A 17,001-nucleotide genomic window follows, 5' to 3' on the forward strand; every position below is an offset into this window, starting at 1 on the left:
TACTAAGGCAATTCTTCAAGCTCATCTGGAATCTCTGCATCTCTTGCAGTTGCAGCATTACCAGCAAAATCTAAGTGTGGATGAGCTCAAGCAGGACATTGCTGATCTGAAATCCTACAATGCTGAGAAATTGGATTCAGTTATACCCTATGGTACTATGCAAAATTTGTTGGGGAGACTGAGGAAAGCATTTGATGCTGACAAGAGGCTGGCCAGATTGGAAGATAGGGTTCAAATCATTAAAGACTCTATGGTCACCATTCTTCAGAATTAACAAACTCAAACAAATCTACTCATGCAGCTGGCAAAAGCACAAGGCTTGACCCCTACCCTTGATGATAACAAAAAGGGGGAGAATAAAGGGGAAGGGGAAGGAGAGCCATCTACAACAGTTCAGATTTCTCAAGTGCTAGTTCCTGTCATCACAACTTCTCCACCAATTCAAGTCAAAGGAAAGCTAGATGGAATTGATCTAATCCAGATAGCAGCAGCTGAATTGCAAGTCAAAGAGCAAAGGAAGAAGATTGATGAAAAAATGCAACTAATATTTGGTTCTACAACTTCTCAATCACAATCTGTGAAGCATAGCACAAAAGTGGAATCAATTATTATGGAACTCAAGCCAGTAGGGAGGCATAAGGATGGAGAAACTTCTTCCAAAGATCTGCAACCTATGGTTCTCAAGCCCAACAACAGCTTCAACAAGGACTCTACAAAGAACCCTCTAAGCCTTGCTCAAATGAAAGGAGTGGATTTTCCTCTTCCAAAGCCTAATGAAGACAAGCTTTTGGGTAGAAGTATCATAAAGCTCAAAGAGAACATGGATGAGGCTGTAAGGAGGAACATGGCTGTTATCTTTAGAGAGGGAAAGAGCATCTATGTGATGCAAGGACATCCCAAATTCTCAATAGCCAAGAGGGAAGAAACCAAGAGGTTGAAGGAAGAAGCCAAACAGCTAAAGGCTAACAAAAGAGCACAAGCAAAGCTTGAAAAACAGCTAAAGTTAAGTCAGGCTGAAGAACAGAAAGAAATTGAAGACAAAGGTGAAGATAGAGCTATGGGGGACATGGTTGGTACTGAGATGGAGGAAAGAAGTAAGGAAGAATGGCAGAAAGGGAATAGAAAGAAGGTCAATGCAAAGAGAAAGATGGTAGATGAGACTGAAGAAAACCAATCAATATCCAAACCACTACCCTCTATTCCTGAACCCATTGTGCCTGACCCCTTCATAAACATTCATGGTGAACCAATCATTCCTAAGGAGGAACCAATTGATTGGGACACCATCAAATTGCCCACCTTCCTAACCTCTTTTACACCATCAAAGAAGCAGAAAAGAAGAATCAAATCAACACCCTCTAAAGCCTCAATCAAATTCACACAGAAGCCTAAGCCTAAACCTCAAACCTCTAAAGATGATTATGTTCACATCTGTGACATAAAAGAATTTTCAGACATTGAACTCTATCTAGATGAGCTGGAGGATGTAAGGGGAATAGCTGCCTACAGACAGCTACCAGAAAGACTAGTGTTCAAATACAAAAGAGCTGGGGAAAGAACATGGCCTCTTCACAGAATTCTGAATGAAGGCTACTCTACCTTGATTAGAGTCTACTCAGCCATACAAAAGTATTCTGGCTTTACCAGGACTACCAGGACTGAGATTCTCAACAAGATTGCCAACATAAGGAAAACTTGGAGGGAGCCCAATGCCTTGCCTAGAACTTTACTCATTCAAGAGAGAGGTATTACAATTCACAAATCACCTCATTGGTTGATGGAGTTCAGAGACAACAAAGGAGTCAGAAGATTTTTCAGAATTGAAGATCAGCTAAAGATTTCCAGTAATGAAACTCTCAGGGATATGCAGTCTAAGTTAGATATCAATGAAGAAGATGAAGCTGAATTCTACAGACAACTTCAACTTCAAATAGAGGAAAATGACAGGAGGCTAGGAAAGAAAACCAGGGATCAAAGGAAAAGAAAGTAATTTGCTCAGGCTAAAGGAGCACCCTTGGAAATAATGTAATTCTTCAATTTCATCTCAGCATATACACTTTTGTAGCACTTTTGAATTTCTGCTTTGTTACAGTTTATATATTTGTTAAGTGTTTTGATATCATCAAGCTAAACCCAAATTTATGCCTACAGTTCTAGTAGACATAAATAGGGGGAGATTGTTAGGAATATGTGTATTAGTTTGATGATAAGTTAAGCAAAATACTTAAGTAGAAATCTAGTGTTTGTAGCCTCAACGGATAAGACCATCTTGGCTATCCGTTGAAGGAGTAGCCCTACTTAGCAATAAGTTTGGTATTGTAGAACATTTCACTCTCTGGTTTCAAGCTGTAATTCTTAGATGTTGTTAGGAAATAATCAGTCATGTTGACTACTAATGGATGTACAAATAGGAGGGCTAATTGTAAATATTTTATGCCTTGTAATTTTGTATAAGTGAAGAAGTGTCAACGGATATTGAAGACCTTCAACGGATAAGAAACAAAGCTTCAACGGATGTCTCTAATGCTTCAACGGATAATATCCATCAACGGATAAGTGCTTCAACGGATAAAGCTTCAACTGCTAGAGCATCAACGGATAAAGCCATCAACGGATGAAAGCTTCAACGGATGCTCAGTCTTATAGTAGTTGATAGTGACAGTTAACAAAGCTGACAGAGGCACATGGATTGACAGAGATGTGGTAGCCTATTTCAGGAACAGCAGAAAAAGTAGCCATTTTTAGTCTGGTTCAAAATGGAAAGTCAACAGATAATTCCATATTACACTGGATAAAAATGGAATAGAAACAAGTGGAGAACTATTTTCTTATTGTACTTTATCTTTGTCTTCACTTGTAAACTTGGTGAAATATAAACCAAGTAGTAGCTAGTAATTAGATGTGAATTTTCCCTGAGCTGTTTAGAAATATCAAGAGAGAAAATCATCTAGTTTGTACTAGGAAGCAGCTGTGATTTAATTTTGAATCACAGATTTTCTGGAATAACACATCTCTGGTGGAACAACAAATCCACCAGAAAAGTTTTTAAGTTATTTGTGTTCATTACATTTGTGTTTGAATATATATCTGTCTGCATCAGCTCCAAGCAATTCACACACATTTGATCACTCAAACACTTAGTCTTACAAACTGCTCAAAACTTGAAAAAGTTTTGAGATTTACATTCAACCCCCCTTCTGTAAATCTCATTGTTAGTCCACTGGGAATAACATCCCTAATTACCCTTAGTATTCATGAAGCTTATCTTCTTGATGTTCTAGTACTTGTACCTTATCGAAAACCATTGCTTTAAGCCTAGTTTGGCATTACTCTTTCATAATATCCAATAGCCTTGCTAAATTTCCTTGTCCAATTTCTTGTGTATGGAAACCTTTCAGTTACCCTAATAGAGTAAAGTCTAGTTGATCATGGCCTTGAGATTTTGGGACATATTTCCAGTGTTTCAAGTTGATCTATAATCCCTTGATAAAAATGTTTACAGTCAAAAGAGATTTTGTCATAAATCGGCATCAGTTTTTAAAATGATTAAAATGTGGATTTTTAGTCCCAAAGGGGGATAAATGTTTTCTCTGAATAGTGGATTTGGACTGAGACGCGAGTCCTTTCCACATTTATTATGTAGGCTTAAAAGTTGCCAAGGGATCCCATTAATATTTTAGAACCCAGCGAGGTTCGGGATTACTTCGCGGCTGATCACCGGCTGTAATCCGTAGCGTCATAAAATGATTTTGATAAAGATATGATTTTGAAATTGTTTTGATACAAGCAAATGATGCCATCACCCAAAGTTTTATCTCTTGTTATCATTGGTTATGTCTTAACATTGTCATTCTTTAATATATATCTCGATTTATGTTTTGTATCGTATTGTTTAGCACTTGTTGAGCATTTGGCTCACTTCTTGCTTACCCTGATATTTCAGCTAGCAGCTATGGTTAGATTCAAGCAGACCGCCCGTAAGACCTTTGACGCTGATGCGTATGTTCGAGCTCAGGTATAATAAGAGATAGTTATGTGTGAGGATTCGATATTAAAATCAGTTGTAGTAGATGGTAGTGTTGGGCTGTTCCAAACCCTAAACTGTAAGATCTTGGATTATGTTGTGTTTACTTATTTTAAATATTGTAATAATTATATTTAATTTGCTGGTTAAGTTGGGGGTGTGACAGGTTTTGGTATCAGAGCTACGGTTTAGAGTCCCTGGATAGCCCAAATAGGTTATAAGATTTATGTATATGCTATAGATAATATGCGAGAGAGTAGGTTAAGTAAATTTATTAATACCCCTCTTATTGGCTTGTCAGCAAAGAGCGCATTCCTCGTCATCCTCGGGGTCGGACGACACTATTGCTTTCTCTGTGTATGCTGAGTTGAGGCGCGAGTTTGACATGCTTCAGGGCAAGTACGACCGACTGATAGACCGACTAAAGAGCGTGTACCTGGACAGCCGAAACTATGAAGGGAAGCCCAAGGAGCAGATGACTGCGAGACTTGAGACTTTGGTTCAGTACGTCAACACTAAGCTTGAGGAGATGCCATCGCACCGAGACCGCACCAGCCAGTATGTCATCCAGATGGTGGCAGATGAGCTCCAGAGTATTGTGAAGATGCTTCGAGAGGAGAAGACTACCAAGCCCCGTTCAGATGGAGTGGAGCCTTAGTTCTTTCCATTTACCTTTTCATGTTGTTGTACTATCAGACTTCGTAGAATTCCCAGTTGTTTCCTTTAAAAAAGCCTGTTGATCTCAGAATCAGACTTTGTCCTAATCCAGATGTATTGTGACCTTTAAATTTCAATAATCATGCACTATTGTTCCATATGCTCTCAACTGTTATTTTACGCTTTTATCTGCATCGCCATATCTGCTTAATTTGAAAGTTGACCTCATATGTAAATAAGAATGCCATGCGATACCTTCAAATTACTCTATCATTCATATATGTTTTGACATAACTCTTATTTCAGGATCATGCCTCCCAAAAAGAAGAACCCAACAACCACATCTACCCCAGACCCAAATATTCTTCGACTATTGGAAACTTTGCAAAAGCAAACCAATGCTATAGCTCAACAACAACTAACCCTTCAACAACGAATTGAAAACCAAGATAATCGTGAACCACACCAACCACCCGAACCACCAGTACCACCTAGACAAGTTGTCACTTTCAAGGCATTTCAGAATGTGAATCCACCTGCATTTCATGATACCACTGATCCAGTAATAGCTAACACATGGATTAAGGAAATGGAAAGGGCTTTTGAGTTGGTACAGTTAGGAGACGATCAGAAGACGCCATGTGCTACCTACTTCTTGAAGGGCGAAGTCATCTATTGGTGGGAATCAGTAAAAGCTATGGAAGCAACTCAGCAGGTTTCTTGGGAGAGATTTAAGAAGTTATTTCTGGAAAAGTATTACCCTAAGTACATGCAGAATCAGATGGAGCTTAAATTTCTTGAGTTGAAGCAAGGGATCATGACTGTACTAGAGTATGAGAAGAAGTTCACTGAGTTGTCAAGGTTTGTGATAAAGTATACCAGCACTGAGGAGGAAAAAGCAAAGAAATTTCAGCAAGGATTGGAGCCTTGGATCAGAGATAGAGTGGCTATGTTTGAGCTTGAAACCTATGCGGAAGTAGTACAGAAAGCTGCTCTGATTGAGAATAATGGGATGCAGTCAAGGAAGAAAAGGGATAACAAGAAGAGGAAGGTTCCATTTTATGGAGAAAAGTCTGAAGCCGGAAGTTCACAAGATCGGAGTGTAAAGAGGATTGGATTCCATAAGGGCGGAAGTTTCCAAAAGAAAGGGAATTTGGGCAAAAGGCAAGAATCAAGGGGTAACAACCAGGCAAGCCAAGGACAAGTTGGAGAAAACAGGTTCCAGAGACCGAAATGCAAGCACTGTGGAAGAAGGCACCCTGGAGTGTGCAATAAACTGAGCATGACCTGCTATAGGTGTAAACAGATGGGATATTTGGAAAATGAGTGCAAGATGCCGAAGCCAGGAGTTACGTGTTACAAATGTGGAAAGACTAGACACATAGCTAGGGAGTGCAAGACAACTGGACTAGCCAAAGCTCTAATGAATGTGGCAAGTACCAGTGCAAGCGTGCCAGCCGAGGTATTGGCATTACCTCCACCACCTATAACAACCCTGCAAGCAACAGCAAGGACATTCGATCTGAAGATGAAGGATGCTGTTCAGAATTCTGAGGTGATAACAGGTACACTTTTACTCAATAATGTCAAATCTAAAGTATTGATTGATTCGGGAGCAACAAGATCTTTCATATCAGAAAATTTTCTTGATAAACTTCAATGTGATAAAATGGTTATGAGCGAGGTAGTAAATGTGGTAATTGCGAACCAAGAGAAGATTCCTGTGAATCAATTCTGTCCGAAGTGTGAGATTGATATTTCGGGGTATAAGTTTTCAGCCGACTTGATACTCTTCAAGTTGGGAGAGTTTGATATAATTTTAGAAATGGATTGGTTAGGGAAAAATAACGCCCAGATTAATTGTAAGACCAAGAAAGTGTATTTAAAGATGAAGAGTGGAGAGAAGGTAGTATTTAAGGGGCAGAGGCAAGAGCAACTATTTCTTACAATCGTTCAGGCTAAGAAGTTGCTTAGAAAAGGTTGTGAGTCGTTCCTAGCTTATGTAGTGGATTCAGAAAAAGGCAGCCCCAGCATAGAAGATATCCCCGTAGTTAACGAGTTCCCAGATGTTTTTCCAGATGAACTACCGGGCTTACCACCAGATCGACAAATCGAGTTTGAGATCAACCTTGCTCCGGGCACAGAACCAGTTTCGAAGGCCCCATGTAGGATGGCACCAGCAAAAATGAAAGAGTTGGCGAGCCAGCTACAAGAATTGTTGGATAAGGGAGTGATACGGCCAAGTACGTCGCCATGGGGAGCACCTGTTCTGTTTGTAAAGAAGAAAGATGGGAGTATGCGGCTATACATAGATTATCGGGAGTTGAATAAGGTAACGATCAAGAACCGCTACCCGCTACCAAGAATAGATGACCTATTTGATCAGCTGAAGGGAGCAAAGTGCTTTTCAAAGATTGACTTGAGATCGAGATACCATCAATTAAAGATCAAGGAAGAAGATATTCCCAAAACAGCATTCAGGACCAGATACGGACATTATGAATTCTTAGTAATGCCGTTTGGATTAACTAATGCCCCGGCCGTATTTATGGATCTGATGAATCGAGTATTTAAGAAGTATTTGGATAAGTTTGTAGTGGTATTCATTGATGACATCCTTATTTATTCAAAGTCGGAAGAAGAATATAAGCAGCATCTATGGATAGCATTGGAGATACTTCGACAAGAGAAGTTGTATGCCAAGTTTTCTAAATGTGAGTTTTGGTTAAAGGAAGTTCAATTTTTGGGACACGTCATTGGAAATGAAGGAGTTAAAGTAGATCCGGCAAAAATTGATGCAATTATGAGTTGGGAGAGGCCAAAGACTCCTACGGAAGTGCGAAGTTTTCTAGGTTTGGAAGGATACTATATAAGGTTTGTCAAGGATTTTTCGAAAATCGCCACGCCATTGACCAAGTTAACCAGGAAGAATCAGAAGTTTGATTGGAGTGCAGAATGTGAGGATAACTTTCAAGAGTTGAAACAGAGGTTGGTAACAGCTCCGGTGTTAGTACTTCCAGATGACCAAGGAAACTTTGTAATATTCAGCGACGCTTTACATGAGGGATTAGGCTGTGTGTTAATGTAACACAGTAAAGTGATCGCGTATGCGTTAAGACAGTTGAAACCGCATGAGTTGAAGTACCCGACGCATGACTTGGAACTAGCCGCCATAGTGTTCGCACTTAAAATTTGGAGACATTACCTCTACGGAGAAAAGTGTGAAATCTACACATATCACAAGAGTTTAAAGTACATTTTCACTCAGAAGGAGCTCAATATGAGGCAGAGGAGATGGCTGGAATTGATCAAGGACTACGACTGCTCGATAAATTACCATCCTGGAAAGGCGAATGTTGTGGTCGATGCTCTAAGCAGGAAGGAGAGACTGAATATGATGGCAACACCAAAGGAATTGTCTGAAGAGATCAAGAGATTTGAACTGGAACTTTGTGATTGTGGAGAAAGAGAAGAATCAACTAACTGGAGAGGAGATTAATACTCAAAAGGATGAGCAAGGGATACTAAGGGTTTCCTCCAGAATTTGGATTCCTCATGTACTTGAATTAAAGAATGAGATCTTACAAGAAGCCCACAATTCAAAATTTTCAATCCACCCGGGAAGCACTAAGATGTATCGGGACTTAAAGCAGAATTTTTGGTGGCCAAATATGAAGCGAGATGTGGCGGAATGGGTTGCGAAGTGTTATACTTGTCAGAAAGTGAAGGCAAAACATCAACGACCAAGCGGATTAATTCAGCCTCTAAAGATTCCAGAATAGAAATGGGAAAATATTGCTATGGACTTTATAGTGGGACTACCGCGAACGAAATCCGGACATGACGCTATATGGGTTATAGTTGATCGTCTTACGAAGTCAGCGCATTTCCTTCCAATTAATGAGAAGTCGTCATTGGACAAATTGGTTCATCTGTACGTGCGTGAAATCGTACTAAGAGATGGAGTACCCGTATCGATAGTTTCAGACAGAGATCCCCGATTTAACTCGAGATTCTGGAAGCAATTTCAAGAAAGTCTTGGCACGAAGTTGAATATGAGCACGGCGTACCACCCGCAGACTGATGGTCAGAGCGAAAGGACAATTCAAACAATCGAAGACATGTTGCGTAGTTGTGCAATCGATTTTGCAGGAAGTTGGGATGACCACTTACCATTGATTGAATTCTCTTACAACAATAGCTATCATTCCAGTATTGGCATGCCACCATACGAAGCTTTGTAAGGCGAAAATGTAGATCACCGACAAGTTGGGATGAAGTAGGAGAAGGAAGGATTCTCGGCTCGGAATTGGTGCAACAGTTGCATGACAGGTTCAAGTTAATTCAGAAAAGGCTACTTGCTGCTCAAGATAGACAAAGGAAGTATGCAGATCCAGCGCGTAAGGATGTTCGATTCCAAGTTGGCGAAGCTGTTTTGCTGAAGGTGTCGCCTAGAAAAGGGTTGTCTAGATTTGGCAAGAAAGGAAAGTTAGCACCTAGATATATAGGTCCTTTTGAAATTTTGAGTCAAGTGGGGAAGGTAGCCTACGAGTTAGCCTTACCACCTCAGTATCAGCATGTGCATAATGTGTTCCATGTGTCGTTGCTTAAGAAGTACAATCCTGACGCTCGCCATGTGATAGAATATGAACCTGTAGAAATTCAGGCAGACTTGTCATTTGTGGAGCAACCTGTCAAAATACTCGACTGGCAAGAGAAGAGTCTTAGAAACAAGTTAGTAAAGTTAGTAAAAGTACTTTGGAGGAACCCTAAGGTCGAAGAATCGACTTGGGAGTTAGAGTCTGATATGCGTTCCGGTATCCTCATCTGTTCTCTTAGATTATGGGGACAGAATCCCTTAAGGGGGAGAGGATGTTACGACCGACATTTTTGTGTAATATTATTTGTGATTTTGGTATAATATTAAAGTCAAAAGTAAATATAATCAATGATTTCACGATGTGTTAGTGAGAATTTCTGCATTATAAAATTTTTACGTGTAGAACATGATTTTTCAAAGTAAAAGTTTATTTATTTCCTTTATTTTTGATTTATAAGGAATATTCTAAGCCTTGGAGAAATTTTCTTTTAAAAGATATTTTGTTCATAAATCTTGAAAGTGGTTTTATAAAATCTCTAAAAATCCAAATTATATTATGGTATAAATTTTATAATTTTTGAACTTTTATTTTATTATATAAAAATAAATCTTTGAAAATAAGTTGCTTATTAATTATTAAATTACATGGTTGCCCTTGCATGCAAATCTTTTTCTATTCAATTTAAAGGGCTAAAGAGACAATTCCAACCCCACTAACTCTCATTTTACTAGCCAATTTCCTTCTTTGTCCTTGCATGCAAAATGATCTAAGTATAATTGGAAGGTTATTCTTGTCAATTCTCATTTCCACTCATATTTTGTCAAATCAAAAACCATAAAACAAGCAAAGTGTCATGATCATTTCACACTCCACCCACACCTCACTCTCTCCTCCTTCCCTCCTCCCTATCACTCTCGGCCCTCCCCCTCTCCTCTCGGGTTTTAGCCGAGAACCAACCCCCTCCCCTTTTCTTCATTCCTCATTCAAACTCTCACCTTCTATACAAGTAAATACTACATCCCATATCATGATCATATATACTTCAAAGACTTTTGAGTAAAAAGTTTAAGTTTTAAGTTTGCATGTCAAGGTATTAGTTAGAACTCAAAGTACAACCTTGATTCTTATGGATTTAAGTTTGTTTTTGAGAGGACTACAAGGAATGGTGAAGTGCCAAGCCTTGAGAAGGAAACTCTTGATGTTGAATGGTCATTTCCCTTCCATTTCATTCGGCCATGACCTTAAGGGAGCCGAATGAATGGTCCTTAAGATCATTCTTGTTGCTTTGTTCAATTCTTGTATGTTTATGTTGTAATGGCATGAATTTTGTAGTGAAAACTTGATGAAACTCTTTGCATGCTAAGTGATCATCTAGATATATCTTACTCTAGGCTTGCATGTCAATTTCATGATAGATTATATTTAGAAAATATGTTGTTTTGGTTTATAAAACTCAAAGTTATGCATGCATGTGGATTTCTCTTGGAATGTTGGAAGATTTTGATCATTTGGAAAGATTTTTTTAGTAAGCTTTAATTTCAGTAGGGATAAGGTGTTAATCTTGATTAGTGCTCCTTGATGTATGGAAATAATTCGTGTATATATTTTATAAAAATACATAACTTGTTATTTTCAAAAACTTGATGACTTGTAAGTTGTGAAATGTGATTTCCTTTATTTTGCCATGTTGCACCTTAGGTAAGGATGATCTCCACCAAGATTATTTTGAGTGAAAGGAAGTTGGTTCAGTAGATCACCATGTTTAAGTCTTGGTTTGGGTATTTGGATTGTTGGTGGTTGAGTTTGTCAAGTAAAAACCTTGGAGAAAGGAGAGTTTTAGTTTCAGCAGAAAATCAGTTTAGTACCCTGAGGTTTAGACTGAGTTTTGGCCATGTCATTGATGTGCACTTTAAGTCTCAAGCCACCAGAAGCTAGCATTATGAGTATATGAAAGGTTTTAGGTGTTGGTTGGAGGTTTCCAAGTCGTTTGGTTAGGTGCACAAGTGGAATCACAAAATCTGTCCAGCAGGGGACAGTTTTGTTGCAACTTAGAAATAGGAAGTTTTTACCATGTCATGGGTAGGCCCTCATTAGGCCCTGTTGGGCCTTAGTTAGAGGGCGTGTCAGAGAAGTTTTTCCAACCATATTTCATAGGATATGAGTTAGAACCATGTGTCACAAGTTAATTCAAGTCAGGGCATTTTTCTGCCCAAAAAACAGGGGAACCATGGACTTTAAGCTTAGGCCCAAGGAGGCCCAAGCTAGGCCCTTGAGCCACATCAAGTTTGGGAGATGCCCTAAGGTCAGGAGAGTCTTTTGTAAGAGTTTTGGAGGAAAAATAGTAGTTTAAGGGTGTCTAATTCACTCAAGAAACCATAGATGTCATTCTGAAATTTACACCAGTGAGCACTTTCACTTATCACATAGTTTTAGAACACTTAGGAGTGAGATCTAGGTTGACCACTATGGTGGTAAGATATTATAAAGTCAGTAGAGCAAAAGGCCCAAGTGAGGGTCAATAGGTCTTGGATAGTTTAGTAAAGGCACATCGAGTTAGGAAGCCAAAATTTGGAGACTTTGTCTAAGTATAGCGACCAAGTGACTTAAGTTGTGAGTCGAGATCATCCAAGCCTAGTGTTGCATTATGGTGCGTGTGATATTATTTGGTATTAAAATATGATATGTGAGTATATGTGGCTATGTGTACGATTATATTTATAAGGTGAATATAAATTGCGTGCATATAGGCCTAAGTGCCATTTGTTGTAAATAGGTTAAGTTGGTGAGATTATATTATAATGAGGATTATTATTATTATGTAGGATCTCAAGACGAGGGTAAACTTGCCATAAAGGTCGAGTGAAGCTTCCAGTTGCTCCTACCAGCCAGACCATACCAGCCTTTCTCAAGGCAAGTGATTCAACTTGTCTTTCGTATTCACTACAAATAGTTCATATATATTGATCCAACTATCCTGAGTCATTTTGATATATTTGAATCAAGCGTATCTTAGGTTTATCTTTGAATCATATAGAAATGCCATGAACCCTCGAGTACGTATTGCAAGTAGTTCAAAAGTCTTATCATGATAGTATATTAAAGTAATTTGAATGCCATGATAAAATAAAGAGTTGTTATAGCACTTGGTTGATCCTCTTGATTACCATGCTAATGATTCCTAAGTTTTGATATCTCATCCTGATACTTGAACCCCTATAGAACCTTACCTTGATACCTGAAAGCCAGATATTTATCAAAGTTGTCCCTAATTGATTGATACCCCTCTTTCATATCCTAAAGCTTGATAATTCTGATATATCCTGAGTTAAAGATCATTTCTTCATACCTTAACACCCTTAGTATTCATGAAGCTTATCTTCTTGATGTTCTAGTACTTGTACCTTATCGAAAACCATTGTTTTAAGCCTAGTTTGGCATTACTCTTTCATAATATCCAATAGCCTTGCTAAATTTCCTTGTCCAATTTCTTGTATATGGAAACCTTTCAGTTACCCTAATAGAGTAAAGTCTAGTGGATCATGGCCTTGAGATTTTGTGACATATTTCCAGTATTTCAAGTTGATCTATAATCCCTTGATAAAAATGTTTACAGTCAAAAGAGATTTTGTCATAAATCGGCATCAGTTTTTAAAATGATTAAAATGTGGATTTTTAGTCCCAAATGGGGATAAATGTTTTCTCTGAATAGTGGATCTGGACTGAGAGGCGAGTCCTTTCCACACTTATTTTGTAGGCTTAAAAGTTGCCTAGGGATCCCATTAATATTTTAGAACCCAGCGAGGTTCGGGATTACTTCGCGGCTGATCACCGGCTGTAATCCGTAGCGTCATAAAATGATTTTGATTAAGATATGATTTTGAAATTGTTTTGATACAAGCAAATGATGCCATCACCCAAATTTTTATCTCTTGTTATCATTGGTTATGTCTTAACATTGTCATTCTTTAATATATATCTCGATTTATGTTTTGTATCGTATTGTTTAGCACTTGTTGAGCATTTGGCTCACTTCTTGCTTTACCCTGATATTTCAGCTAGCAGCTATGGTTAGATTCAAGCAGACCGCCCGTAAGACCTGTGAAGCTGATGCGTATGTTCGAGCTCAAGTAGAATAAGAGATAGTTATGTGTGAGGATTCGATATTAAAATCAGTTGTAATAGATGGTGGTGTTGGGCTGTTCCAAACCCTAAACTGTAAGATCTGGGATTATGTTGTGTTTACTTATTTTTAAATATTGTAATAGTTATATTTAATTTGCTGGTTAAGTTGGGGGTGTGACAACAGTATTAGGGATTCGAGCAATAAAACGCAACGAGAAAACAAAAATTTCGAATTTCTACCGCAGGATCTATATATAATGACCGGATAATTATGGAGAATTGATGTTTACCTTAATAAAGCTTTCCTTCTGATTGTGATGAACGTTCTAATTTTGATGAACCAATACAGGAGCCTCCTTTCGAAAATCTTCTCTCCAAGGTATCCATACGAACGTCCGATCGTCCAACAATCACCAGAGCCGGTACTAGCCGATTTGGTTTCCTCCTTCTCTCTCTCTCAAGCCTCTTTAAGATGTAGAGCTGCGAGGGTTTTTTCTCAAAAATGTGAATAAATTCTCAACCCTAAAAATATACATCTTAATGTATATATAGGGAGAGAGGGGATTCGGGCCTAATCCTAATCATAATGGGCTTCTAAAATGACCCATTCTGATTTTGGATTTATATTATTATTAAATTCGAATTCTAATATATATATAATTAATCAAGTCTCACTTAATTAATTTAATAATTAAATTTAAATTAACAATAATAAAATATTTAAATTCATAATTTAAATAACACTCCATTTTAAACGTTCTTTGTGTGTGATCCTTTAGGTTATTATTACGTTGGCAATAATTTTATTTTCTAATAATAAAATTATAAACAATTAGTGGCATCTAGTAATACATCATTGCTCCCCAAGTAATAATAATAATTGGTGATTCAACTAAACCTTTTGTGAATAATGTACAATGTAATATAATCCCTTTAGCCTTATATTATAGATCAAACTCGAGGCATGCATTGTGTCATCCTCTGTTAACGTTTAATCCTTCTTTACTTGATCAATGAGTAAACTATTAAACAAATCAGTATTTGAGCACGACCATGCATTTTATAGTCTTACTCGATCAAGAGGCCAATAATATCACCCCTTTAATATAGGAGGGCTAAATCCCATCTAGATCATTCATATTTCTCATACGATTGATAATATACCCAATGTCCACTTTTATTATTACTCGGTCAAGGATAACTTTCAATAGTATCAAAGTATATTAATTCTCGTATAGAAATATAATGATTTTAGGTCTAACGACCAATACATCATTATCACTGTGAGATTAATTTATGACACTGTAAACATGTAGTATCTCACAATGGGTCAATCTAGCACTATGTATCTAATACATGTGCCTGTGTTTTTTACTTTAGTATCACCATACCTATGATCAATGAGATGTGATCATCAGTCAACAAACACACTAGTCTCAACGTATTTATTATCGTCCCTTAACAATAATACTTGACTAGGGATATTTAGGAATATCAATACTATTCTCATAATCTCATTTCTAAGTCACGTACTTAGAGATATAGATTTACATATCATATTCCAAGGAAATTTATAATCTAACATTTTATCGCAGAAAATAAAGATATAATAAATTACTAACAGAATAATCTATAGAATCATAATTAATAATCCAAATATTTCATAACATAAACATAATATGTTATCTCTAGGGCACACACTAACACACAGTGGCTGGAGGATCCTTGGCTTTGGGATCAATTTTTACAACATCAGGCTTACTCCTCCCAGTTTTCAGCTTTCTGTAGGCACTAATAGCAAATCCCTTGGGAAGAGAAGTCATATATGTGGAATGACATGGTACACATTAGTCCTGGACGCGCCTAGACAAGAGAAGCGTCCTGCTGAAAATAAACTTATAGCAATATGGAAAATGACAAGCATGCATGTTATGACTTTGATAAAACACAAAGCATTAGAAGCTTGGATGCGTCCTGGCTACCATGACGCGCCCTATGTGAACTATGGAAACTTATATACTTATTAGACATAATAAGGGCTATAAGTACATGGCACATCCTATTTTTATGATTAAAAGGAAATCATGGGTAGCAAATTTACAACAATGAATATCATTATGAAATTTTGCAGAAAATGGAGACATAAATATAACAGATTTATATGAATATCAAAATTACACATATCACAAGAAGACGCGTCCTGACGTTATGACGCGTCCAAAGCAAATATATGGGCTATGAAAGTATGTATGAATATTAGAAAGAATAAAGATCACGCATGCAAATGTATGGCGCGTCATAGCCTCTATGATGCGTCATGTTATGATAATTCTTACGCTGCTCTAGGTCTACTTGTCTGCTAATGTCGAGCTGAACGAGCTTTATAGCATCAAGTCCCCTAGCCTTTTCAGAAGCTGTAAGGACGGGTTTACCATTGTGAAAGTCACGGTACTTGTAGAGAGAACCCACTCTTGCAGACAGTGCACCAACCCATTTGAGGTTGGACTCTGTAATCATCTCTTTGAGATTGAAATGCTTTTCAGCATATTTCAACACCTTTTCTGCCTTCTTCTTCCTCTTTCCAGTTAACTCTCTTTGAGTTCTTTTGTCTAAAGAGAAACAAGGATATTAGGGTCAAAAAAAGAAAATAAAGTAAGAAAGAGCGCGCCCTGATAGTATTACTTACTCGGCTCCAAGTTCAAAAGCACACGGACCCTCTTCACATCATAAAGATAAAAGAAAGGTTCTTTCAAATCTCGTTCATTGCTGATTTTGCCTTCATTGAAACCATTTTTATTTAATCATTTGTTGACAACAAAGAAGTGGTATCCTGGAATGGATTTCCTGATGCTGAAAAAATAGCTAAATTCTTTCATAGAGGGTGCACCCAACTCGAGGTCATGGTACATGATGTACAAAGCCCATGCCAGTTTGTACGAATTTGGGGATAGTTGGACTGGGCTACATGATACATCAAACCATTTCAGCATCTTCTTGATGTAAGGATGCAAGGGCGCGTCCACGCCCAGAGAAACCAGTTTGGGGGTAAGAACCATCCTGGGAATTCTTTAATTTCCTGTGTTAAAGATATGCAGCCTCATCTTGCAAAGGGGGCGTGCCCATATGCCCTCCATGTCATAATATTTCATGTTCAGACCTATCTCCAAGTCTATTGCGGTGGAATCAAGACCAATACATGTTAACTTCTGTTCTTTCTTTCTCTAGATATTTTTCTCTGCTTCGGGGAGATAATCAAGCTCTTTCTAATCAAAATCCAATTTAGCATCAGATGGCTCCCAATATTCAGGGGGGAATCATATTTTTGTGGAGATACAGGATATTTGTCATGATCAGGAACCCTCTTCTCGAACTCACTCTTACAGTGAGGAGACACTGTCCTATCAGTAGACGCGTCATGAAGAGGGGACGTGCCCTGATCATTTGATGTGTCATCATCTGAGATGATCACCCGAGAGGTTGGTTGGTGGGTCGTGGGGATGATCTCATCATTGGTCTAATCTTCTATAGCTAGGCTGGTTTTGGCTTGTGGAGTTTTCTTACATTTCAATTTCCTGCTCCTCGCGCTAAGAGGAATAT

The sequence above is a fragment of the Apium graveolens genome, chromosome 11 (assembly GCF_009905375.1).
Source record: "Apium graveolens cultivar Ventura chromosome 11, ASM990537v1, whole genome shotgun sequence".
Classification (NCBI taxonomy): domain Eukaryota; kingdom Viridiplantae; phylum Streptophyta; class Magnoliopsida; order Apiales; family Apiaceae; genus Apium; species Apium graveolens.